We start from the raw sequence: 27,068 nt of genomic DNA, 5'->3' as shown, positions 1-27,068 counted from the left end.
GCAACACAGATCTTGAAAAGGGGAACAGAGACACCCACAGTTCCCGGATGGGGGCAGGCAGGGGAAACCACACACGGGAGCTAGTTCATGGGGTGGGGGACAGAGACACCCACCAGAGATCCTGGATGGGAGCACCCACATGATGGGGATCTTGAACTGGGAGGAGGGAAGCACCATGTACCAGAGGTTCTGAAGGGGGAACAGGGACACCCACACACCAGGTGTCTTGCAGCAAGAGCTGCGGTCTTCATTTACACAGGGCAGTGATGGGGAATTAACCACGTCCCTTGTTCCACTAGATGATTAGCCTCATTGTCAGGGCGGCTTCAGGAAGTGCGGGGCCCAATTCGAACAGTTTCGATGGGGCCCCGGCAGGGATGACTAAAACAAAAAAAACCCTTTAAAAAACCCCTTTCATTTCTTCCATGTATTATTTACTTTCCATGACTATATAAATAATAACAAAATTATCTATTACATACATTGCATCATATATTAATTAGCTGATTTGCACTTTCATATCAGGAAAATAATTTGTTTTGATAGTTGTACAACTGATTTTCCTCACTAATGTTTATTTTATTAAAATTTATAAAATATTTCCTTATTAATATAAAATTGCCCCCTGTTCCCCCCCCCAGCACCGCCCGGCCCCGTGGAAACAAACCCTCCTTCCCCAGCTCCGCCCCATCGAAACAAGGTTCGGGGGGGGGGGGAAGAAGAAACGGCACACATGGGGTGACCAGATCACAGCAGTAAACTAGGACCTGCCCCCTCCCTGCTCAGCCCCACCATCACACCCCTCTTCACCCCCTAGCCCCCCGCTGGCTTGCTGCGTCCCTCCTAGTCAGTCCCCCCCCCACCACTCGCCTCCTTTCACCTTCTCCCTCCCCTGCCAGAAACCCCCATGCCCACCCATAGGCGGCAGGTTTGTATAATTTTTGGTGAGGCCCAAAATGGTGGTGCCCCCCCCCGCTCCCGCCCTGTAAGCCGATATAAAATGAAGCTACAACGCGTCAGTGCCACAAGATTACAAGGGTCAATTAAAAGTGGAAAGTCAGAAGCAGCACTTGCCTACTTCAATATACAGTATTATACTTTGTTGCACTTGTTGTGATGAAGTGGGAATGTTAATATTTTCTCTGAATACTGTGTGGGTGCCTCAGTTTCCCCTGCAAGATGCCAACTGAAGGTGTTGGGGACAAAGGGATCAGGTGACCTCCTTGTCCGGAAGAGACACAGCGGCCAGAGGAGGGAGTGTCATTTTGGAGCTGGCTGGGGAAATGGGGAGAGACCCAGAACTTGGTTCTGGGCTCCCCACCCCCCAAGATGGACCTGACAGAGGGGTTCTGTTTTCTGTACCAACAAGCTCTGTTTAAACTGTGTTCCCATCATCTAATAAACCTTCTATTTTACTATCTGGCTGAGAGTCACATCTGACTGCAGAGTTGGGGTGCAGGGACCTCTGGCTGTCCCAGGACCTGCCTGGGCAGACTCACTGCGGAAAGCGCACGGTGTGGAAGGGCTGAATGCTCCGAGGTCAGACCCAGGAAGGTGTAAGCTTCTTGCCCTGGAGACAGTACGCTCCGAGAGAGGAGGCTCCCCCAGAGTCCTGACTGGCTTTGTATGGAGTTGTTCCAAAGCATCCCAGCATCCCCTTCCACCCCATGCACTTCCCAGAAGTCCACACAGGCACTGACACTCCCTCCTCTGGCCTTTGTCTCTTTTCCAGGCATTAGGAGGCCACCTGATCTCTTTGTTCTCCAACACCTTCAGTTGGCACCTTGCAGGGGAGGGCCCAGGCCATCAGTTACCAGGAGTCAGGGTTGCAGCCATTCTCTGTGCAGACAGCTCACACTGTCCCTCTAGGGCTCTGCAACAATCACACCCCCTTATCCCACCATCTAGATCCTTGAGAAATGCACAGGGGAAACTGAGGCACCCACACTGTATTCAGAGAAGAACATTCCCACTTTGTAACACCTGTATACGACTAGTTATATACTTTAAAGGGGTGTAAAATAGTCAAGTATCATGCTAAACAAAATGATACTCCAAACTGACCACCAAATTTAAGTTGCACGTTTTTCCCCTCAGGTGAGGGCTCTGGGGTTGGGCTGTGGATGAGGGGTTCACAGTGCAGGAGGGTGCTGAGGGCTGGGGTGCTGGGGGTGCAGGGACTGGGGTGGGGCAGGGCTGGGGATAAGGAACTTGGGATGCAGACAGGCTGCCCCAGGGCTATGGCCAGAGAGGACTCCCGCCCCGCCCCCATTACCGGCAGCCACAAGCTCCAGGGGAGGGACCCCTCCTCGTCCCGCTCCCCGGCAGCACACTCACTCTGCACCACAGTCACTGCACATGCTCCTAGGGACTCTCTCAGGTCCAGAAAGCCCACTCGCCTCCCCTGTGGTGGGTACCGGGTGTCATGGAGTCCCTGGGCGCTGCTCTGGAACTGCTCCCCACCAAGCCAGGCAGGACTTTGGAGAGCCTCCTCTCCCTCGGAGCAGACTGTCTGCAGGGCAAACACTCACAGAAGCCCCAGCAGCTGCTAAGGTGAGTGAAGTCCGTCTCCTGGCCGGAAGTCCCCTTCGTGTCTCCTCCAGGTAGCGGGAGAGGAGGGCTGCCAAAAACGGCAGGGTCCCCTCCCCTCCTGAGGTGCTACAGCAGCTAGCACTGCTCTTATGCTGTAGCCCTTAGGCGGCGGCAGCAGCAGCAGCAAGGGAGAGAGACGCTCGCTGCGCACTCTTTATGTTCAGGCAGGGAAGCTCTGGGGTGGAGGGGGGGAAGCTGCAGCCCTGGCGGTGGCGGCGGGGGTGGTGAGAGGCGGGGCGGGCGCTCCAAGCAGGGGAGAAACCTAGCTCCAAATATTGGTGGAGCAGAGCCCCTGACTGTGAATATTCCTGGGGCTAAAGCCCCAGGAACCCATATAAGTTGGCGCCCATGTGGAGGTCCTCACCTAACCATCTCTCTCTCTCTCTCTCCCCCACTCCTAGTTGGTGGAGGACAGGGCCCAACAGCTCGGCTTCCTCCATGCTGTCCCACGTCTGTGCTTCTTGGCACAGCAGCAGGAGCTGGACACTCTGGAGCCCCAGGTCTCCAAAGCAGCCCTTGTGGAGAGCATTGCGGTGAGTAGGACCCCATGTCTGGCCCCTGGGTCGAGGAACCCAGAAATGGGAGGAAAAGTTGGTGGGGCCAGAGGGGGAAGCAGAGGACAGTGGTTCCTGGGGCTGAGGGCTGGGGAGCAGGAAAGGGAGAGCTTCTGACACCGATCGGGAGCTGGCAGTGGGGGAGTTGTAAGGCCGTGTCTGCATCAGTCTATGAGCATTGGTATTTTCTTGAAATTTGTCAGACCAACCTAACTAACACCTAACCCACATTTGAACCTCTTTTCACACTCTTGCTCATTCTCAAGGTCTGTTTGCCTCCAGACAGATCCGTTGTCTTTCAGAACAACCTTGCTCTTTCTGTCTGTTTCACTCACTGAGGTGTCGGAGTAAACACTCACCTTCACTCTATTCTCAGACAAACACTAATATTAACTGTTTGCTACTGATCTGTGGAGTGGAAGATGCCATTTCTAGGGGATTGTTCCCAAGCTGCAATACTTTGTGTTCAAACATCTCCCAGCTTCCTTGGTGAAAAATAACACCAGGTTTCTTTGCAATATACAAGAAAGAAGGAGTTCTTCTTCGAGTGATTGCTCATATGCATTCCAGTTAGGTGTGCGCACGCCGTGTGCACGTTCGTCGGAAGATTTTTACCCTAGCAACACTCGGTGGGTCGGATGGGTGCCCCCTGGAGTGGCGCCGCTATAGCGCCAGATATATACCCCTGCTGACCCACCCGCCCCTCAGTTCCTTCTTACTGCCCGTGTCGGTCGTTGGAACAGTGGAGCGCGGCTTAGCTGACCTCCACTTCCCTAGCTACTCGTAGTTTCTCTCGTTAATTCTTGTATATATAGTTCAGATTTATATAGTTGTAGTTAACTTTATTCGTTTATAGTATAGTTAGTGTATATAGTTCATACTATATATATGAATGGGTCACAACCTTAGCCCAACCAAAGGCACTGAAACAAACTCAAATGATGCTTCAGCTTCCTCCCTCAGCATCACAAGACCAACACAAAGAAAACTCCCGAGGAACGGGGCTCTGAGCATTGCCAGGTTGTGAGTTCCGTGCCCTCAGGAAGCAGCCAAAATGCTCGAACCCCCACCCGCTTCTCTTGGACCGCTGGCAACATGGTGTTTGCACAGGAGCCGCAAACCCGTCTTTCCTGTCTTTGTCTATCCCGGCCCCTTCCCCCCAAATGCTTTCATCGGACGCTGGAGGGACCTAAGGACCTGCAGGTTCCCGCACCCACCTCCTAAAGCAAACAGTCCTTCCCTTCTCTGACATTCCTGGAGCCGCACATCCTTGGAGGAGCTTTACCCCAGGGGGTTCTGATTCCCTGCGAAAAGATGTGTCTGGCGGCCGGCGGGGAACTGTCTTCTCTGCCCCCTCTTTGGGCGCTGAGAAGCTTTTTCTGAGAAACAGCACCTCCTCCTGGTGGGAGAATCCTAAATTCCACCCTCCCACCCAGGTTTCTCTGAGCAGCTGCTAGATGAACCCCACTTCTCTGGTCTAGACACCAGCATCTCACTAGCCTTGGAACGGGCCCTGTTTGCTAGCTGGAGAGCGAAGGAACCAGGAAAGAAGGCAAATGTCAGGAAACGAATCTCAGCACGCAAAGAAACTTCCTTCGCTCTTCTTTTGCACTGTCTGCGCCTTTGCGACTCCTTGAGGCCTAGCCTGACTAGCTCAGTCGGTAGAACATGAGACTCTTAATTTCAGGGTCGTGGGTTCAAGCCCCACGTTGGGCGTTTGATCTTGCACTCTTCGACATCACTCTCTCCATTTGAGTCTCAGAGCATAACGGAATCCACTCTTTGTCCTCTCAACCAGTTGAGGCGGTCTCGGACCTTTAGTACATCATGAAGACAAGACACATTGACAATTCCATGGTCCTAAGAGAGTTGAGTCTCTTCTAGCCCAGGCAAGAGAGGGAAAAAATAACCTTTCAGAAGCTGATTGCCCCCCACCCCCTGAGCAGCCATCTAGAGCTTCTCTACTTATTTCTATATCTTCGCCAGCGCTCAGTAGTTGAGATAACTGCTTCTTTCTCAAATCCTCCACCAGCCCTCTTCATTGGGATGGAGATTGCTTAAGGCTGACGAATCCAACCACATCTTATTCATCCCTCGTACATTTCTGTAAGCCCATGGAGAGTAAAACAAGATAGCAATAAAACTGTTTAAAAAAAAAAAAAAAGACGTGGCCTCAATGTATAACAATACTGGAAATTGTTTTAATATGTTTTCTGTTTCTTTTTCATATCAGTGCTAAAAATAGGAAGGGAACCGTAAGGAAACGAAGAGCTCAGAGCTTGTGTTAACCTTCTTTGAAGACGAACGAATGGCCTCAGTTGGACAGAAAGTAGGCCTAGAAAGTCGAGACCAACTCTCCAAATGCAATCTCCCTGGTGGTCTAGCGGTTAGGATTTGGTGCTTTCACTGCCGCAGCCCGGGTTCGATTCCCGGTCAGGGAGTTACTCTCTTCAACAAAAGCCTACCTTGCCTTCCTCGCTTGTAATTCAACTGGAAGAATGCAACTTCCTGGCCTCCTTCAGAATGCTTGGAAACTTTTTGGAGGCCATGGGGAAAGCAAAGCTTCCAACTACTACGATATGGCTCTCTGCCCTTTAAAGCCCAGCCTCTGCACCCTTTTACACAAATACACTTACTTGTGCAAACAATTTAGTTTTTCCTTCTTACCTAGCCTAACCTAAATTAGAACAACATTGCACTTTGACCCAAGATCTTTTTTTTTTCTTTTCACTTTTCTTGGTGAAACCAAACCAAACCAAACAATCATTTTGGGTCCACCAAAATATTTCACTAAATATAATATTCATCCCAAAACCTTTCACCCAGCGCTATATACAAGTCTTTGGAAGTAACCACCCCGGAGAAAGATCATTAAGCTTTTCCATTCCTAAGATCTAGCCGCTGAAGGCTTCTGAGCATGGGCTATGGGCCTTTCACCTCTAGGCCAGTGGTTACCCTCTTGCTCAGGTGGCTACTGATGAAAGGCAATGTGGTTTAGTGGCAGATCCATTTCAGCCTCCCTCTTCCAATGTCTACAGGAGGGTGTTTGTTTCGCATTGCATCTAAGAATCAAATCAATTCTCTTGAAACCTCAACCTGGAATCAAGGTGATTGTAGGTCAAGGAAGGAAGGTTTTGTTCATCCTGTTCTAGTAAATGCTCAAAGTTGCGATGGTTCTTGGAGCTTCCAGACACATTGGCCAGAATTTTCAGAAGGTCTCACACCCACCGCTAGGGCCCGATTTTCAGAAGAACTAGGCTCCCAGTTAGGCACTAAAATCTTTAGCCAGATTGTCAAAAAGGCTCAACCTATTTTTCCAAAAGATGAGTTATTTTGGAAAAAAGCTTGTAAAGATTGCGGGTGCTGGTTACTTGTCTATGTGGCCCACACTGCTGGAGTTGGAGGTTCACCAGTGTTTTCTCAGAATGCGGTGTCCGTAGTCTGCCTCAGTTCTGGTGTCCATCTTTTAGTCTCCTAATAAATCAGCAGGAGACTAAAACAACATCGGACTCACAGGGCTCCCGGAAACCTGCCAATTTGGCTCACGGTGAAGGTGTATACAAATCATCTGTGCTGTAGAAGGGCTCTGGGAGTTGAAAGAGTTGTGAATTTAACCCTCTAGGTTTCAGGCCTAATCTGAAACTGTTTCAAAACCAATTCCTTAAATAGACCATAGTTTGAAGCATCAGCAATAGGCATCTTACTGAATATATCCAGAGCTTTCCCAGCCAATTTGGCAACCAAAGTTGTCATCTTCCCTTTCCCGAATAAGCCCTTTGTCTGTCCTCCGGCAACACGCTTAAAAATCACTACCAGTGTCTCAAAGCAATCAGCTGTGCACATATCCTGCTCGACTACGCCACTGTGATGGGTTCGGTCACAGAGATCCCCTTGGGACTGAAATTACTTCCGAGCCCGTTTTCCTGCCAGCTTGGGACTCCAGAACCCTGCCTTGTTGAGCCAGACACCCTAGCCTGCTGCAACACAGACCCAGGCTCTGGGCCACACCCCAAAGCTGCAGACTTTAACTCAAAACAGCTCAGCACCTGTCTCCAGCACCCAGCTCCCAGTGGGATCCAAAACCCCAAATAAATCCCTTGTACTCTCTATAAAGCTTATACAGGGTAAATTCCTAAATTCTTCACCCTCTAGATCACTGATAGAGAGAGATGCACAGCTGTTTGCTCCCCCAGGGATTAATCACTTCCTCTGGGTTTATTAATAAACAAAAGTCATTTTTATTAAGGCTAAAAAGTAGGAGTTAAGTGATTTCAAGTAATAACAGACAGAACAAAGGAAGTCACCAAGCAAACTAAAACAAAACACGCAAGCCTAAGCCTAATACATTAATAAACTGATTCCAGGGAATAGCTCACCCTCAGAGGTGTTCCAATCAGCTTCTTTCAAAGACTCCTGCCTAGTCTGGGCCCAATCCTTTCCCCTGCTTCGGTCTTTGTTACTTCCAGCAGACATCTTAGGTTTTCTCATGACTGGCAGGGGTTTTCTCATGACTGGCAGCCCCTTTGTCCTGCTTCACCCCCTTTTATAGCTTTGGCATAAGCCGGGAATCTTTTGTCTCTCCGGGTCCTCACCCTTCCTTCTAAATGGAAAAATACCAGATTTAAGATGGATTCCACTATCGTGGTCTCTGTAAGACCCCTAGTTTCCATTCTTCCTGGGTTGGCCCACACATACACAGGAAGGTTTGCAGGTCAATAAACCATTTACAACCAATTGTCAATGGGAGTCGTCAAGGTTTTAAACCACCATTAGTGGCCCACGCTTTGCACAATTACAATAGGACCTCAGAGTTAGACTTCATATTTCCAGCTTCAGAGACAAGAATGAGACATGCATACAAATAGGAGGCATATATTCAGTAGGTTAGAACCTTTGTTATGATACCTTACAAGAGACCTTTTGCATCAAGCATATTCCACTTACATCATACTCACACTTATAAGCATCTTTTCATAAAACGTATGGAGTGCAACGTCACTGGTGCCCTCCTACCCTGCTTTCGCTGCTTCCTGATGGCACAGAATTGACAACAAAAGAGCCAGGCTAGGAGGCTTCTAAAACCGAGAGAGCTGTTCTATCGCGTCCACATCCTCTCAGGAGGTGTCAAACCCCCTCTCTCCGTTTCCATCCCCCAAATCCTATCAGCTCAATGAGTTTTGTCCCTGGAAGAGCCTCGAGGGAGGCAGAAGAAGCGGAGAGGATTGCGTTGGGGGTAACTAAAACAGAGACGAGTTGTTCCTCTTGGGATTTTGGTGTGTTTCCTGGTGATCCTGACGGAGGAACGGGAAGCATAATTCCATTTTTTCAATGCCTCGGATTGGGTTCAGCTGGTGAACTCTCTGCTCTTGTTCTCACAGGGGAATGGAGACTGGACCGGTTTCCCAATTTGGACAGAAAGTGGCTTGCCAAAGCCGAGGAGAGCCTGCTTCCTGCCTGCACCAAGTTGACAAACTGGGGAAGCCAAAGCTGAGAGACCCCGTAGATGAAGTCAGAGTGCTATCCGCTCACATGGAGGGGGAGCACAAGCCCTCCCTGGGTTTCTCTGCCCAAATTATAATCAGTTGAGTGATTTTCCTGGACGAGCCTCTAGGTAGGCAGAAGAAGAAGTGAAGAGGGTTGCGATGGGGTAAATGAAAGCCGAGGACTCTTCTTCTTGAGATGTCTTTGTCTTGCTCTTGTGATTCTGATGGATGAACCTAAAGCGTCATTTGAGCGTGTTTCAGTGCTTTTCCTCGGGCTCAGGTTGTGATGCTGAGCACAGGGGTTCCTTCACTCGCTCTGCTTGGACCCTCTGTAATGGGGAACGGACCGGCTTTCGAAAGAGCCTAGTGGCGCTGAACGAAAACAGCAATAAACATCCAGGTTCACCCTAGTTTAATCTTTTTTCCCCAATTTTCTTGGGGAAACAAAACAAAAACATGGTTTTCTTAAGAACTCAACACCCATTCAGGCTCCAAACTCTTTTGCAAGATTTCCAGAAGGGCTCAACACCCTGAGTGCTGAGCTAGTTTGGGAAAAAAAAAAAAAAAAAAAAAACCAAACAAGGCCGGTACCGATTGTGAGTGCTGGCTGCTTGACTCTGTGGCCCACCGTGCGGGAGTTTGAGGTTCTCATTAAGCTAAGTTACAGATGAACAGATGGGTGGAGCACTTTGAGGAACTCCTGAACAGACCAGCACCACCAAATCCACCAGACATCGACCCAGCCAACGAGGACCTCCCAATCAATTGCGATAAACCAACCAGAAATGAGATCAGAAAAGCCATCACCATGATGAAGAACAGGAAAGCGGCTGGACCTGACGATATCCCAGCAGAGGCCCTGAAAGCAGACCTGGATGCTTCAGTGGAAATGCTGTACCCCCTCTTTGAGAAAATATGGGAAGAAGAAGTGATTCCGGCTGACTGGAAAGAGGGATATCTCATCAAAATCCCCAAGAAAGGAGACCTCAGCAACTGTGCCAACTATAGAGGAATCACACTCCTGTCGGTGCCAGGGAAGATCTTCAACCGAGTCCTCTTAGAGAGAATGAAGGATGCCGTCGATCCACAGCTACGAGATGAACAGACAGGTTTCCGGCAGAACAGATCATGCACGGACCAGATAGCAATGCTCCGCATCATAATTGAGCAGTCTATGGAGTGGAACTCCTCGTTGTACATCAACTTTGTTGACTATGAGAAAGCATTCGATAGCGTGGATCGAGAGACCCTCTGGAAGCTCCTTCGGCACTCAGGCATCCCAGCAAAGGTGGTCAACCTGATCAAGAATTCATACGACAGCATACACTGTAGAGTGATCCATGGAGGGCAGCTCACAAACAGCTTCCAGGTGCGAACCGGAGTCAGACAAGGATGCTTGTTGTCACCACTTCTCTTTCTTCTCGTCATCGATTGGATTATGAAGACATCCACTTATAAGCATAGGAATGGAATTCAATGGTCATTGTGGACCCAGCTTGATGACCTGGACTTTGCCGACGACCTTGCACTCCTTTCGCACAGTAAACAGCAGATGCAAGAGAAGACCAACGTAGTGGCAGCCACGTCATCACAGGTTGGCCTCAACATCCACAAGGACAAGACCAAGATCCTTAGGATCAATTCCATCAGCAACGACCCAGTCACACTGAATGGAAGCCCCCTGGAAGAAGTGCAGTCCTTCACCTACCTAGGTAGCATCATCGACCAGCAGGGTGGCACAGACGCAGACATCAAAGTAAGGATTGGTAAGGCAAGAGCAGCCTTCTTACAGCTCAAGAACATCTGGAGCTCCAGAGAGCTGTCTTTGGCAATAAAGATTCGACTGTTCAACTCCAACGTGAAATCAGTCTTACTGTATGGAGCTGAAACCTGGAGGACAACCAAAACAACCACCAGGAAGATCCAGACCTTCATTAATAGCTGCCTCAGAAGGATTCTCCAGATCCGTTGGCCAGACACCATCAGTAACATCCACCTCTTGGAGAGGACCCATCAACTCCCAGCAGAGGAAGAAATTAGAAGGAGAAGGTGGGGCTGGATAGGACATACACTACGCAAGCAGCCAACCAACATCACCAGACAGGCACTGCAGTGGAACCCCCAAGGCAAGCGGAAAAGAGGCCGCCCAAGAAATACCTGGCGATGCGACCTTCAGGTTGATAGCAAAAAAATGGGCTATACCTGGAACCAGCTAGAGCGAATGGCCCAGGATAGAAGACTATGGAGATCTGTGGTTGGCGGCCCATACCCCGGTTGGGGTGACGGGCATGAATGAATGAATGAATGATTAAGCTAAGTGTCTCTATTCTGCCTCTGTCCTAGTGTCCATCTAATAAGTGAGGGGGGAGATTAGAACACCTCAGAAGGCACAGGGTTGTAGGAAACCTGAAACTTTAGATGAGGGTGATGGTGTCTAAAAACCATATGTGATGTAGGTGTTGAAAGAGAGATGGTCCTCTTCTGCTTCCCAAAGGCTTTGGCTGCAGCAACAGTCCTGGGAAAAGCCCTGGCCCTCCTCACCTGCCCTTGCCCAGCAAGACGCCTTTTCGGGCCTACACAGCTCCCCACACAACACCCGCCTGGGACCTTGCCCTCACCTACCAGCTCAGCAGCACCTTTTTTCCTCTCAAAACCTCCTCTTGCCACCCTCCCCCTTCCACACTTCACACTCACCTCATCACAAACTCACCCACGGCCCCTTTGGCTTCTCAAGCGCCTCTGGAGAGACGCAGCTTCCCTGGCACACAGATCCTTCCCTTCAACGCGCACTGGACGGACATTCGAAACACAGCCCTTTCCAGGAGGGAATGCGCTGCTTTTGGACCCTGGCGCCCAGCAAGAAGTCCTGAGACTCTTTTTCTGATGGATGGACCCCACTGACTTGCCTTTACCAGGCAGAAACTGAGGACCGGCTGATGGCTCTCTTTGCAAACGGACACCATCAGACTGAGCCATGAGGCGTGCTGCAGGATAGCCCCTCCCCACCAAAAAGCAATGCCGTGACCCGGAGTCGAACCGAGGTTGCTGCGGCCACAGCACAGAGTACTAACCACTATACGGTCACGGCCAGGCACTGGGGGCGCAGCCAGCAACCCAGCGGAAAATGCTCAGCTCTGTGCTCTCGTGGCGGCCACCTACCTCGCCGGCGGCCACAGGTCTTTCTCAAGTCTCCCCATTACAGTCACAGGTCAAATGCTGAGCAAAGGAAAAAAGACAGGAAGCCAATCCCATGCCTGTCTCTTTTTCTGTCTTCCTCCACCCCTGGACCAAGTCCCTCCCCGTTTGTCTGGGCCATTGTCCTCATGCGCCTGGCCAGCCTATTTCCCTTTGCCGCTCTGAAACGTGCCCCCACGTGCAGGCCTCGGGGGAGGCTTTGGCTAGGGCGAGCGTGTGCTTGCGGGGCAATTGTCTCTCTGGAGGTGAAGGTCATCAGTGCAGGGTGCGAAGGGAAGTGGCCGTGGAAGGAGAATGCAAGGCATGTGGTGGGCAGGCCAGGGATTTCCTTGTCCACCCTTCAAAAGGGGTCACCCTCCCCGTCGGGGAATCAAACCCCAGACTCCTATATAACAAGCAGGGATATTCACCACTATACTAGCAAGGAAAGTGGACTGGTGAGTGTCCCCAGCTCTCACAGACCAGCTATGGTCAGCATACACCCACTGTGCCCTTCCCGAAAGCCCTGCCTCCCCTCGCTCCGCCCTTTCCCCAGGTCCTGCCCCCCAAAAGCCATGCCCCTGCCCCCCCCGCTCCGCCCTTCCCCCAAAGCCCTGCCCCCTTCCCCCGAGGTCCTGTCCTCACACTGCCCCTAACCCCGAGGTCCCCCCTCACATCGCCTGTTCCCCCTAATCCCCGCCCCTTTCCCTGAAGTCCTGCCCTGCCCCACCCCTTCCACCAAGGCCCCAACCTCCTATTGCCCCTTTCCCAGCACCCCACCTCACTCTGCCCCTTCCCTGACTCCCCACTCCCACATTGCCCCCAATACACCCCTCCTTGCACCCTATCTCCAAGGACCCACCCCACCCCACATGGCCCTTCCCCGAGTTCCCGCCCTTGAGCTTCCCTTTCTCCCTAAGACCCTGCCCCTGCCCCCACCTTCCCCCCCTGAGACCCCACCCCTGCACCGCCCCTTCCCCCTGGGACCCTACACCTGCATCGCCCCTTCCCCCCTGAGACCCTGCCCCTGCCCCATCCATTCACTTGGGACCCCACCCTCACATTGCCCCGAGATCGTGCCCCTGCACCACCGGTTCCCTCTAATCCCTGCCCCCGCATCGCCCCTTCCCCAGAGAGCCCACCCACATGCTTCCCCTTTGCCCGGAGTTCCCCCCCGCACAGCGCCTCTTCCCCACAAGTAGCCAATGCCACACTGCCCATTTCCCCCTGAGTCCCCGCCCCCACACTGCCCCGTCCCGGTATGGCCCCCCCCCGGCACCCCCCCTTCACCCGAGACCCCGCCCTCACATTGCCCCGAGACCCCGCCCTCCCATTGCTCCTTCTCCTGAGACCCCGCCCCTGCACCACCCACTAACAGGCCAGATCCCGGCGGGGGGGGGAGGGGAGAAACATGCTTTGCTCTGCCACAGACTTCCTGAGTGTCCTTGGGCACATCACTCAGCCTCTCTGGGCCTCAGTTCTCCCATTCAGGAAATGGGGCTGGTGGCGCTTCAGGCAACGCGCCCCTTCCCGGTGCACACTGGGAAGCGTAGTTCTCTCCCTCTCTCTCACACGCGGACTCTATTGGAGGAGAGGCCATAAGTTGTCACTTCGCCGCGCCCCTCCCCGCTCCCTGATTGGCGGAGAGAGCGCGGGACAGGGACTCGGCGCGTGGGCCCTTGCCCCGAGGCTTCGCTGTCCCCCCCTCCCCCGGCGCGCGCTGCGGCCGTTGGGATTCGAATGCCGCTCATGGCCAGGGGCGGTCCCGGAGGGGGCGAGGGACGCGGCTTGGGTGCAGGGCGGGGGGCGGGGCCGGTCCGAGGGGCGCTGGGGCGGGACGGTGAGTGGCGGCTTCGCACGGGGGGCCGGGGGCTCCGACGCCCAGTCCCCGGCGCCAGGCCCCGCCCGCTGCGGGGGGGGGGCCACCGGGCAGAGGCAGCGCGGAGTGAAAGGGCTTCACCCCCCCCAGCGGGGTGGGGGGGGGCTGGGCTGCCTGGGAGCAGCCCCACAAGCGGCAGCCTGGGGCCGTGGGGCCCCTCAACCCCCCCCAAACTGTCCCTGCAGTGTCCCCCCCTGTGACCCTCCCACCAGCCCCGCCCCAGCATCCTCCCCACCCTGTCCGCTCTGCCCGGCCTTTCCCTTCCCCGCCCTCCCCCTCCTCCTCCTCCTCCTCTCCCCTGTCCTCCTCCCCCCCCCGTCCTCAGCGCCCTGCCCCCAACCTCCTCCTCCCCCCCCCGACCTCAGCACACCACCCTCCTCCCCCTCCCCTAATTGACTCCAGCCCATTTCTCCATGGCTGGGCCCCACTTTCCCATCCCCCCACTCCCCCAGTCCATCCCCAGGGTGGGGGGTTCCTCATCTCCAATCTCTGCTACCCCCAAACCTGCCGGGTTCCCCTTTTCAGCCACTGTGGGGTCATCCAACCCGCCCCCACCCATCCACTCTGGGCTCTCTAAATCCCACATTCCCACAATGTACCTTGGTAACCCCACCCTGCTCTATCCCTAATCCCCCTAGTCCCTTCCCTTGGGTCCTCCTGGACACCCCAACCCACAGTCCGGCCCCCACGTACATCCCAGTCACTCATTCACACGCTGAGCTAGTTCTTCAGGGGCCCCCACAGCCCCCCAAACTCCTCCATCCATGAGCCCCGTGGGCCTGTGGCCGGGAAGTGGGGGAAGCTCCCACTTTGGCTGGGCTGGGTGTGGGTGTTAATCTTTTCCTGGCTTGTGTGTGCTGAGCTCACAAAGGGTTTTTGCTCCCTCGGGGTGGGGGGTGGTTTTTGGCCGAAGGTGACGTGGTTTGGAAGCCCTGTGAATGCTGCATGGTGTCTGGAATGGGGCGTGTGTTCCCATCATGCCCCTTCCCCTCTGCCTGCAGAGCTGAGGACAGACAGGCCTGAGGAGCGGAGCAGGAGCTCTGGGAAGGAGAAGAGCAATATGAAGATGGAGTCTAAGACGAGGCCAGGTGACTTCTGTGGAGGGAGACATGCTGGACAGCGCCAAGGATTGGGGAGACAACCAGGTGTGAGCCCCGGGCTCAGATTTCTAATTGTAGCTGTGATGGCAGAATGGGAGGAGGGTTGAAGCCGGAGCCCAGGGGTGCGGGAGTAGCGAGAAGAGGAGCCTCGCCACCATTGCTTTTTCTTTTGTGTTGTGTTTCCTACCAAGGGAAAAGAAGTCGCAGGGACGGAGTCCAGCCCCGAGGTGAGATGGCAAGTGAGCGAGAGCAGTGACAGGGTGAATCCTGTTGGTGCCAGGCAAGACCTGCCCAGCTGGGATGAGAGTAGCTGTCTCTGTCGGTGAGAGAAGTATCTGGTTTGGGAAGGGCTCTGGTCACAGTCCCCCTGGCTCCAGGCAGGGACTTCCCGTTACCTGGGTGTGGGTTTCTGGACTAGCTGTGGCTTCAAGGGAGATGATGTTGCTATTTGTGGGGGCTGATCATCTCTCTGGCCAGGAGTGGTGTGTGCTCCCTAGGAGAAGGTTGGATCCATGAGGGTGACTCCCTGTTCTGAGTTTCTTTCCTTCTCCGAGGTTTGAAGAATCCCGCTAACTACGCAAGCACTGCGCTGTTGTGGTTATTGTAGTCTTAGTGCCTGAGCATCCACAGTGTAAACTGGAGCCAGATCTAGTTTCACTCTGTCTACACTTCAAACGCTGCTGTGGCACTGCTATAGCACTTTAGAGTAGACAGTGACTGGAGGGGTTTTCCCATCCCTGTAATAGCTGCATTGACAGAACAATTCTTCCTTTTTCTTTAGCACTATCTAACCAGGGCTTAGGTCACCTTAACTCTATGGGTTTTGGGGGGGGGGGTCACACCCTGAGAGACGTCGCTCTGCCAGTTCAGTGCCCAGCATACACCAGCCCTTAGATCCCTCTTGGTATTTCAATGCAGGCACTGACCTGTGAGAGGAAAACATCAGCTCACAAAAACAGAGACTGAATTCTCCACATTTAATCTCGCTGCACTTTCCAGAAAGTCACAAAATTCATTTAGTTCTTGCTAGGACAGAGAAAAAATAAGTGACACTAAGTTTTTGGCTTAGTTAAATAAAATTAAGTGTTTAATTAATACAGTAAAACTATGTCCTGGTTCTGCTAAATAACACCACAACGTGAAATAAGAACAGAGACAAACCTTGTCAGTGACGACTAATTTCGCAAATGATCTTCCCATTATTAATTTCCATGCCGCCCCCATTGGAGGTCTGGGCATCTCCAGTGTCACTGCTCTGCATTCACCTCTCGGACATTCCCAAATTTCGAAAATTGTGCAGTTAAGAATGTGAATAGTGACCCTGTCTCCTTCCTGCACCTGCTCTACATTGCTCCACAGCAGCTTCTCCACCTGCAGTCACCCCAGCGCTGCAGTGCAGCTGCTCAGGGCTTTGCAAAAATTAATAATACAGAGTTAGGAGGAAAGTAAACATTTGTGAGTTGTGGAAATAGTAAAAGGCAACAGTTGTGGTGTTACAAGAAGGCAGTTTTTGGTTTAATAATAAAACCCAGTTATATAAATGTAACTGTATGTGCAGCTCTGTGCATTCACGTTGGATGGAAGCTTAGTAATTAAATTATACAAGAGGGTCAGGTAAAGTGGCTGCTACCATCACTCTGTTTTGTCCCGAGAAGCCTTTACAGCCATTCTGAGGGGAAATGGGCCCTTTGCCCACAGAAATGGTCTATAGGGGACGGCTGCAGGCAGCAGGCGGAGAGATAATCTCATCAAAATGATTTGACTCCTGGGTAATGTAAGCAAAATCACTAAAGGAATGTCAGGGGTTTCTATTGGCACTTAACTTGCCTGCCCCTGGCTGGCTCTGGTTGTACAAGATGGACGTGTAATCGGGGTACAGTTGTGTAAAAAAAATTATTGCAGTGCAAGGGCTGTTAGACAAAACAAAATGTTGTGTGTAATTGTGTAAGGTTTTAAAAACCTAAACTGAGACTTATGGTTTGTAATATAATGTTATGAAGGTTAAACTATGGAAGGAATGTGCATTTTCCCAGGACGTGTGCAGTGTATATTGGAGAAGGGGTAAAAGAAATGCAAACAAAACATGGTACTTAATTCAAACCCTATTAGGGCTCCAAAGGGAGCCACAATAGGTTGTGGTTTCTTTTTCAGATCTGTGTGTTTTGAAGCAGAAGATGAAAGTGGAAAGTAATCAGAACTCCGGTGGAAGTTGATTGTGTCCCTTTTAAGACAGTCTCTGAGCTGCTGATGGCTTTGGATCCAAAAGCAAGACCAAAAGCCAGTGTGAATGCAAATGACCTAGCTGATGGGGGAAGGAGAGAACTGCCCATCAGTGGCAGCACAAAGGATCTGCAAATAATAAATACATCTGGTCAGCAAAAAAGCTACTGGAAGACTCAGATTGTGGCCCTCCAGGAAAGGGAGGTGAAAAAACAAGTCAAGCCTGAAAATAAGGGGGACAGGTTAACCCTAAGGAGTGTGTGGGTGTATGTACAGTGCTAAAGCTAAATCTAAAGCTGTCTCTCAGCTCTTACCTGAGGATAAACTTAAAGCTTGGTACAGCAGAGAAACTATTGCAAACTGGGTCTGTTGTACAAGAGGGGAAACTGAGGCACACCACCTCATGAATTTCATAAATGACCAGCGAGTGGGGTAATTCACTATCTGACTATAGAACTAAATAAGGACAGCCTGGAGGGAATTCTTCTGTTTTTCCTGCAATCAGCAAGGAAATTTGTAAAAGGAAGTGGTATTATTATTATTAAGCACTTATCTGTCCCCACCGGGGGTGTGTGTGTGGAAATTGTTTCTTTTGTTTCTAAGACACTCTACAAACAAGCTGGTGCCAGCAAAAGACTAACCCAGAATACCATGAATCTATGTTTTGTGTTGTTTGTCTGTGGTGTTTGTCTTGTTGTTAGCATTGTTGTGTTTCAATGAACAGAAAACCTCATGACATGGGTGAGGATGGCTTCAAAAGGCTGACCTGGGGGGAGATGTGTGTGGACATTCAAAATGCTCGACAAGGAGGCCAGCACCTGTGTAATAGCTACCGTGGTATCTGGAAGTGAATCGGCAGCTAAGGTGGGCCTCACAAGCTGTATGGGAATAATGAGAAGGGGATTTGCTCGCTGGGAATCAATGGATGGGTGTGTAAAATGGTGTAAATCCAGAGAAGATGTTTGAATGTGCCCCTCCCTGATGGCCATGGAGGAGCACACCCAATTGCCCGTGGCAAGGGGTGGACAATTGGGTGTACTGTGTACGAGGTGTTTTGCTGGAAATGTACATATTACTGGGGGCACAATTACACCAGCCCCTAACCAAATTCCACACTACACACTGCTCTCTGGGCTTTGGTGCACAGATAGATCTGTGAATCTTACTGCTGTGAATAATCGAACCAGCGCATACAGCTTGATTCCACACCATGTGCTTAAGTTGGTTTGGACAATAACCCATTTCCTTGTGGACATTCAATGGACTAATGATATGGACAAAAGCACGAAAATCTGCAGCGGCAGCGTATTGCAACTGCCAGCAACTGGACACGTTAAGAGCTTGACCCCGTCGAAGGAGGAGAGGAGGTGTTTCGGTGGTGGCCCGGATGTTGGACCATGCGGCAGTGCTCAGGTCTCTCGGTGTTGCTGTGGATTATTACAGCGGCTGGTGTATTGCTAAGTATACTTGTGTTACATTGCCTATGGAAATAACCGAGAAGTAATGGAGTAAGCCCCTCCCCCCTGTACTAGACAACCTGGACCCAACTATAGTGGGAAGTCTGGAACGCTAATTGGAACAGGTGTGGCACGTCCGTAGGAGAGAAGGTGCAGGGCACTGTACTACGCACGGGGCAGTGAGACAAATGGAATATCAACACCTTCCACCTTGATGCCTGGCCCGATCAGGAAATGTGTCACCATATGTCCTATGTCTTGCTAAGGGGGAGAATGGGCACAGGGCCACAGGCAAGGCTCTGTGGCGTCAGGGCTGGGATGGGGACACTGAGGAAGGAAACTGGAATCGTTGCTTGCTACAAGTTTAATCCAATAAGCATCTAATTGTTTGCACCTTGGGACTTTGGGTATTGCTGCTCTGTGTGTACGCAAGAAGGACGCGGTAATTGGAGGGTGAAGGGATAAACCCTCTAACACTAACTTACATCTAACACCCATTTGAACCCCTTCTTTTCACACCATTGCTCATTCTCAGGGGCTGCTTTGTCTCCAGACAGATCCATTCTCTTTCAGGACGGCCTTGCTCTTTCCGTCTGTTTCACTCACTGAGGTGTGGGAGTAAACACTCCCCTTCCCTCTAGTCTCAGACGAACACTAGCATTAATTGTTTGCTACTGAGGGGTTTAGAAAGCATTTGTCAAGATGCCCATTTTTCCCAAGATCCAGTATTTTGTGTTCAAACATCTCCCAGCTTCCTTGGTGAAAATAAGGTCAAGGTTTCCTTGCAATATAGAAGCAGTTTTTCACCCCAGATGGGACTTGAACCCACAATCTCTGACTTAGAAAGCCATTGCCTTGTCCATTAGGCCACTGGGGCCCTATGAAAGAATGGAAATTCAATCTCCTAAATGCATATTTCTCATATTAACTTGGAAGCCAAATACCCTCTTTCTGCACCTTACAGAAATGTCTGCATCCCCTGGCAGCGAGGCTACTGGGCAGGTTGCTTACAGAGCGGAGCACCACCTTTCTGCCAGCCATCTTTAGAGAAGAAGGCTCTTTCCCCTGACAGCCACACAGCGCTGCCTAGCATCCCGAGAGCCTCCCTCGTGTTCTCCCGCAGCAGCCGCCTGCCGGTGTGGGTGGGAAAAGGGGACCAGGAAGCAGTGCAGCCTCATTCCAGGACAGGAGGCCCTCGCCACGCCCAGGCCTGCCTCTTGCCTTCAGCCCAGGCAGCCAGAGGTGCCGGGGAGCTCCCTGGCAGGCCGCCGCCTCAGCCAGGAAATAAGGAAAAGGGGATGAATGAAGAAGTCAGGAAATAACAAGGAAATGAAGAGGTTTGTCAAATGGGTTTCTGCCCGATTTACCATCTTCTCAGCTACCGCTCAAAGTTAAAGACCTAAAGTCGACCTATCGGCATAAGTACAGATCGTTAGGTGGGAATTAAAAGGAGCTGCTGTCACAAGTGTTAGGTGCCTGCAAGCAGCATGCAGACCATTTAAAAACACTGCAATTAGAGGCTCAGATGAAACGTTTGCCCTAAATCAGAATCGACAATAGGACGACCAGCAGAACGCCACTCTGGGTAAACGGCCGAGTAATGGAGGCTGTTAGAGGCAAAAAGTCATTCATCAAAATTTGGAAATCAGATCCTAGTGAGGATAATAGGAAGGCGCACAAACTCTGGCCTGTTAAGTGTCAAAGTGTAACAAGTCAGGCCAAGAAAGAATCTGAGAAGCAACACGCTAAAGACACAAAAGCTAAGCATAAATCCGGTCAATGCAAGTCCTGGTCTGTCCCTGCAGAAAGGTGAACCCCCTCTGTGGCTGGAGTGAGCTCCTCTAAGCCGACCTCACTACAGACCTGCGCCAGGTAGTGCTCATTGTAAAAATGTTTCCTCTGAAGGTTGGGAAAACGGGACCAGCGGTGCTCAGGCCGGCTGACACAATTAACCCCCCCAACAACAAACATCATGCAGTCCAGAGGAAGGGAGCCTTTGATCTTCCCTCTCATGCCTTAACTGGGGACCATACACACTAATATAGCAGTAACCAGTGCCACAGAGCACAAAGCCCACCAGTAATGCCCTCCCTGGTCTAAGCTCCACCACCTTCTGTACTCGCACCGTGAATGTGAAGAACAAGACTCCAGCCCCATCATTCTTCCCTGGCCAGGAGGCCCTTCCTCCCATCACCCTCTGCCCATTGAGCTACCCTAGAGTTATTAATGTGCATTTCCTGAACACCCACCATGGCCAAGTCCAGCTGCTCCAAGGCACTGAACATCAAGCGCCTCCTCCTGGGCCCCCAAATCCCTTCCACCTTCCACAAGGCCACTTTTACAGATTCCCCTTCCCTGGCACTGCCCTTGCTCAGCTGCACAGAGGAGTTTTCATCCCCAATCCCTGCCTGTCACTGCCCAGCAGCCCTCTGGCACCATTCCTGAGGGTCACCCTGCCTTGCTCTCTTCCTGCCGTGTTGGGAAAGACAGCTCCCATCTCTCCTTGTTAAAAGTCAGGTGGGCCAACTAGGGGCAGAAGCCCATTCTATGTTTTCCTACTGCAGAGCCCAAGATCAGAGACTCACCTTCAGTGCCACCCAGAGGGGAGGCAAGTGGGGCAATTTGTTCCAGGCCCCACAGGGGCCCCATGAGAATACAGTATTGCCACTTTTTTTAATTGCTTTGCCCCATGGCAGCTCTGCTCACCTTGGGGTGCAAGTACTACTGGGCTGCCAGAGAACAAGCTGCCCCCCTGTACAAAGAGAATGAAAGAACCTGTCAAAGCCTGGGATTGAACCAGGAACCTTTAGAGTTTTAGTCTAACGCTCTCGCAATTGAGCTACTTTGGCAGCTGTATAGCAGTATTTTGGCCTGTTGCTTCTCTGCCCGGGAGGTTTTTGCAGCAGTCGCACTCAAAAAGGACGTCATTGTGAGGTGCCCATGAAGACAAGACTCACTTTTGCCTGCCTTGCTCAGCTTGACTTGCTGCCTCACCCTGTTCCTGCCCTAGTGCCCGGGCTGACCTGGTGGTGGAAGGGGACTGGGGGCCAGTGGCGCGGGGAGGAGGTTGAGCTGGACCCAGAGCTAGACTAGACCGTGGCAGTGAGAGTCTGGCCACCACCTGCCGCCCCACCCTGTTGTCCTGGCTTCCCCCACTGGGCGTCATTTCGGGAGGGAAGTGGGGCTTCCGCCTCCCCTCCCCGATTTTCATACCGCAGAGGAGTGCGAACAGGAGAACGAACGGCTGCTCCACACCCCCACCGGAGGAACCCAACGCCCTTAGCTGTGGGGAGTAAGAAGTGGCTGTTGGCTGACAGGGCCTGTCCCCGAGGAGCTGGAACAGCAGCTGCCGCCTCCCCCTCGGCTCCAGGCTGTGGGAAATGCTCATTGCCTGGCTGCATGGGCGGCTGCTGCTCCGTGCTCTGGAGAGCGTCTGTATAGCTCTGTCAACCCCCCGTCTTCACTGAGCCAGTCTGGTAAGGTCCCAAGTGCCCCCTCCGGCCTGGCAGCTGAGAGTCTGTGCAGACATCAGCCCCCCTGCCAGCCCCCACAGGCAGCAGCAGCGCCAGCCCCCCAGCACCACAGGGGCACTCAATGCACTTCCTGTGGGGAAATGGCTCCTTGGCGTCCAGCTGCTAGAGTGAGAGCCAGGAGAGAGCAGTGTCTGGCTCACCGTGGGGGAGAGAAGAGACCTGGTGAGCGCGGATCTCCCTCAGCCTCCCCCACAAGGCTGGTCAGCTGTATTCTCACTGTGATAGTCAGTGCTGCCCGTCCGGGCCAGCCCGAGAGGGATCCGGGGTCTGGGACAAATCCCCCCTGTCCTCCCCAGGCCCGGCCCCCCACTCCCCCCCGTCCCCCAAGCCCCCACCCCCGCCCACCTCTTCCCGCCCTGCACCTTCCTGCCCCATTCCTCTCCCTCTCCCACTCTCCCTGCTCCTCCCCCTCCCCCCCAGCGCCTCCTGCACCCCACTGAACAGCTGATCACTGGCAAGTGTGAGGAGCTTGTCAGCAAGGCCTGTAGTGGGGGGGGGGAGCTGGCTGCCAGTGGGCACTGAGCACCTTTTTTTCTCTCTGTTGGTTCTGCAGCCCCGTAGCTCCCATGGAGTCGCTGACTCAGCTCCTTTCACATGCTAGAGAGAGGAGCAGAACCAGGGCTATGGCTGATCTATGGGGCACCAGGTGAGTGGCAGAGGCTTCAGGTGCTGAGAGTTTGCCTGACCCCTCAGGGACACAGTGTGAGGTGGTGTCCCAGGGATCTCGATGAAAGGAGCAGAACAGAATTTACTTGGGGTGGGGAGAGAATTGAGAGTGTCTCAGGGGGTTGTACAGAGATATTGCCCGGGTGAGGGACTGGCTAAAACACAGGCCTCGCTGTGAGCAGGATTTGAACCTGCGCAGGGGAACCCTATTGGATTTCAAGTCCAACGCCTTAACCACTCGGCCATCACAGCTGTGAGCACAAAACTGCCCCAATGCCAGAGAAACTGGTAAAGAATCACAATGCCCAGGTGTGAAGTCATCTGAACTACAGGATTCCCACAGCAAACCTGGCTCCCAAAGCACAGGGGGGATTTGGGGTTTGTTCTGTTTGCTTAGCCAGGTGCCACAGGAGTCTTTGCTGCTTTTACAAATCCAGACTAGCACAGCCCCTCTGATACTCCTAGTGACACTCTCCAATGGATCCCCATCCTCCACCCACCTTGAGCTAGGTAGGAGTGGATCATCATTATCCCTACTTGAGAGAGGGAGTAGCTAAGGCTGAGAAAGGAGAATCAACTTGTCTTAGGTCACACAGCCAGCCAGTGGCAGAGTTGGGAATAGGACCCAAGAGCCCTGATTTTGAAACTAACCATCAGATCGTGAATTTCAAACACTGAATGACCTGAATAAAGTGCTCTCGGATGAGCTCCAGACCAACAACAGTTCACAGTAATTATTCAGCAAGTATTTGAGGAGAACTGCAATGTTAGAGAGAATCATGAACTGCTCAGAGACCATTAATGCAGCAAAGCAGCAAAATTTGTCAACATATAACAGGTTATGACTTATTTCCTTGGTCTTTAAAGAGAACAACAAGGACCTGAATCTCCTCCCTGTCAATAACCCCCTGCTTAGCCAATCAGGGTAGAGACTGAGGACGGGAGGCTGAGGGTTCTCACCAGAGAGCCCAAAGGATGGCCCAGGTCACTGGTGGGGATCACTGCCTGAGCACTATTTCAGCCCCACATTTTTGGGTGGACCTCCCACAGTGGGAGCTGCAGAGCACTCCCCTGCAACACACACACACACACACACACACACACACACACACACACACACACACACACACACCCCGCTCCTGGTGTTGGGAGGGGAACAGGTGAAAGGACAAAAGAAGCAAGAGACAAAGAGAAAGGAGGGAGGGATGGATGGAGGAAAAGGTGAAACAGAAAGGACAAACCCTAATGTCCCCACTGATTCTAAGGGACAAAATCCCAGGTGCGGAATAAAATTCTGCCTCCTTAAGTTCGTGTTTTCCATGCCTAGAATTCAACTGTCACCAGATGGATCAGACTGAACAGGTTTCAAACCTCGAGGAAGCTTCAACCTTCTAAACAGGGATGGCTGTTTTCTAGTAAAATCAGGAAAAGGGAAGGAGAAAACTCGAAAAAGGTTCCTCTTGGCACTCATGTCCGTGAACCCGAATACTCGCTCAGTCCTCAAAGAGAGACCTGGAGAAGGAGACTTGCTGAAGCAAAGCCACAGGGGTCTCTGAGGTTTCCCTGGCCCCTCGCCCCTGTCCTGCCTGGCTGATGTCAGCATCTCTCTGTGAGGTCACCACCTCCCCACCACCTTTGACCAATAGTCTGAGGTCCTGCAAAAGGCCTTTGTGATGTCACTGCCACATCCCTCCCTTGCTGTGCTAATGTCCTGCCCCTGGCCAGGCACTTTGGAGGTTTGAGCTACTCCCTGTGGATCACCCCACTCAAGGAGCCTTTGTTCTAGGCAGCAAGCTGGCTAGACGGGAAAACATCAGATGCTGCTCCCAATGCTACACTCAGTTTTTCAGAAATTAGTCGACTTTATGGCCAGAAGAGACCATTAGAGCATCTAACCTGACCCCCTGCATATCACAGGCCTCCTGTATGACACAATATCTACTTTGGGGGCAAACACATTCCAGAAAGATAGCTAGTCTTCATGAAATGACATCAGGACATGGCAAATCCACCACTTTCCTTGGGAGATTGTTCCTGTGGTGAATCTTCCTCGATGTTGAATATTTGTGCCTTAGTTGTAATATGAATTTGTCTCTTTTCACCTTCCAGCCATTGGGTCTTGCTATGCCTTTCTCTGCAAGATTAAAGAGCCCTTTAATGCCCCATCTTTTCTCTCCATTAAGGCCCTTCAACACTTCAATGAAGTCACCTTTCAATCTTCTTTTGATAAGCTAAACAGGTTGAGCTCGTTCAATAGCTCACTAGAAGGCATTTTTCTCCAGCCCTCAGAACACTTCGTGGCTCTTTGGTCATCAGATTCCTGAACTGCAACTGGATGTGGTTCTTGTTCTTCTGCACAACATAGCTCCTGGAGAAGAGGGATCTGCAAATGTACATTCGTATGATACCTTTGTTTAACTGATGAAAACATAAACTAGACACTTAGAGGATTGGATCTGATTTCAGCTGATGGACAGCTTTGCTAGGTTTTTATGCATTTGGACAGCAAAATGTTGAGTGTTTACATTGATATCAAGCACTCCTGTATAGAGGAGCCCCTGAACAGAATGGAGAATGGAAATGAAAATGTTTAACTTTTTTTTAAAAAAAGAAAGAAGGTTATAAGAGAACATGGGGGTTTGAACTGAGGACTACGTGAAAACTGCAGTTAAGCACTCTAACAGTGAGCAATATCCCCAATGACAACAGGAGTATGGAATCGTGATGTCCAGGACTTTGAAGGACAAACCCTGATTCATCGAGCTCCTTTGCCATTCCCAGACCACAGGTGGTTTTCAAAATGGGGTTTGATTAAACTTCTTAAATGTGGCAAACACCACAGCTTGCACACCCACCGATATAGCTTCTCCCACTGACATAGCTGTCACCTCTTGGGAAGTGGATTAACTACACCCCCAGGAAAACTCTCTCCCATCAGCCTAGAGCAGTGGTTCTCAAACTGTGGGGCAAGACCCCAAATTGGGTCATAACCCTGTTTTAATGGTGTCGCCAGGGCTGGCATTAGACTTGTTGGTGCCTGGGGCTGAAACCAAAAGTCTGAGCTCCACCACCAAAGGCTGAATCCCTCAAGCTCTGGTTTTGCCCTCCCCCAACTGGGGCAGGGCTCAGGCTTTGTCTCCTCTGCCTGTGCCCAGTGTAGAGGGGCTTGGTCCCTCTTTCTAGGGTCATGTAGTAAGTTTTTTGTTTTTTGGGGGGCAAAAAGGGGTTATCGTGAAAGGAAGTTTGAAAAACCCTGGCATAGAGCCTCTGAGTATGTCTAGACTTGGCTCCCTGTGGCAGATCAGACACTGAAAGTGCAGCCATGAAGACACCACACACCAGCCTTGCCTAGCAGGCAAGAATCAAATCTCCACAGACAAGTACCTGTTGCTTTTTAACCCATCTCCCTAAGCCCTCAGCCACCACCACTTAACAAAAGGACTTTTCCACATGATGGTTCTGGTCTCACTGAAGGGTCATTTCCAATTGTTTGCTCAGACCAGCATTAGGGGAAATGGTGCCCTGGGCAAAGCTTGTACTTTGGCACTTCCCCATTGCCCCTGGACGATCCCCTCCCCCTTTACCGCTAGCTCCTGCACTCCCAACCCTTGCGCCTCCTTCACCCCTAACTCCTGCCCCCTCCTGTGCCCCCCTTTGTTCCAGTGCTGGGAGCCCCGCACTTGTTCTCCCTTTCCCTGGGCTTTGGCATCACTAGCCCCTGATTAGCGAGTAGGGTTCAGTGGTCCCCAAAATGTGGGGCATGACTCCTAGGGGGACACAGAGGAACATTCATGGAGTCAATGAAATCAATTGAGCTTCTTCAGTCTCTCACTGTAGACATTTCCCTTGTTTTTAAAGGCAAAAATCCTGATCTTTCCAACGGGAGCTGCTGCTTCAATGTTCAGTTTGGGGTGGGATTTGGCTGCACTCAGAGATCTGCCTGCGGGTTACAATCTGCGATCCGAAGGGCCGAACGCAAACAGCGTTTAGATGGGACTGTTAGTGCCGCCCCCGTGTGGCCAAAGACTAGAACTGACCAGCAGAGTTTACAGCTGGAGCCTGGGGCCTTGTCTACACTACAAGACTATTTCGAATCTACTTAAGTCGAATTTGTGGATTCGACCTTATGAAGTCGAATTTGTGTATCCACACTAAATACAGTAATTCGAACTTCTGAGTCCACATTAAGGGAGCCGGCGTCGACTTTGGAAGCGGTGCACTGTGGGAAGCTATCCCTCAGTTCCCGCAGTCCCCGCTGCCCATTGGAATGCTGGGTAGAGCTCACAATGCCTGCTGGGGGAAAAAATGTGTCGAGGGTGGTTTTGGGTTACTGTCGTCATTGAACCGTCAATCACGCCCTCCCTCCCTGAAAGCGCCAGCGGGAAATCTGTTCGCGCCCTTGTCTGGTCG

At 51.8% G+C, this 27,068-nt stretch overlaps 5 non-coding genes across 5 annotated transcripts; 2 read left to right on the top strand and 3 right to left on the bottom strand.

Moving 5' to 3' along the window:
- Window positions 1-4,789: 4,789 nt before the first annotated feature.
- TRNAK-CUU lies at window positions 4,790-4,862 on the top strand. Its single transcript has one exon. It is a non-coding gene; the product is annotated as a tRNA-Lys (tRNA).
- Window positions 4,863-5,515: 653 nt separating this feature from the next.
- TRNAE-UUC lies at window positions 5,516-5,587 on the top strand. The gene has a single exon. It is a non-coding gene; the product is annotated as a tRNA-Glu (tRNA).
- A 13,676-nt stretch (window positions 5,588-19,263) lies between these two features.
- On the bottom strand, window positions 19,264-19,336 carry TRNAR-UCU. Its single transcript has one exon. It is a non-coding gene; the product is annotated as a tRNA-Arg (tRNA).
- Window positions 19,337-21,235: 1,899 nt separating this feature from the next.
- Window positions 21,236-21,308, bottom strand: TRNAF-AAA. The gene has a single exon. It is a non-coding gene; the product is annotated as a tRNA-Phe (tRNA).
- A 1,520-nt stretch (window positions 21,309-22,828) lies between these two features.
- TRNAS-UGA lies at window positions 22,829-22,910 on the bottom strand. Its single transcript has one exon. It is a non-coding gene; the product is annotated as a tRNA-Ser (tRNA).
- Window positions 22,911-27,068: the final 4,158 nt, after the last annotated feature.

This window comes from Mauremys reevesii, linkage group 23 (assembly GCF_016161935.1).
Source record: "Mauremys reevesii isolate NIE-2019 linkage group 23, ASM1616193v1, whole genome shotgun sequence".
NCBI lineage: Eukaryota > Metazoa > Chordata > Testudines > Geoemydidae > Mauremys > Mauremys reevesii.
This window is presented reverse-complemented; position numbering and strand designations above follow the sequence as displayed.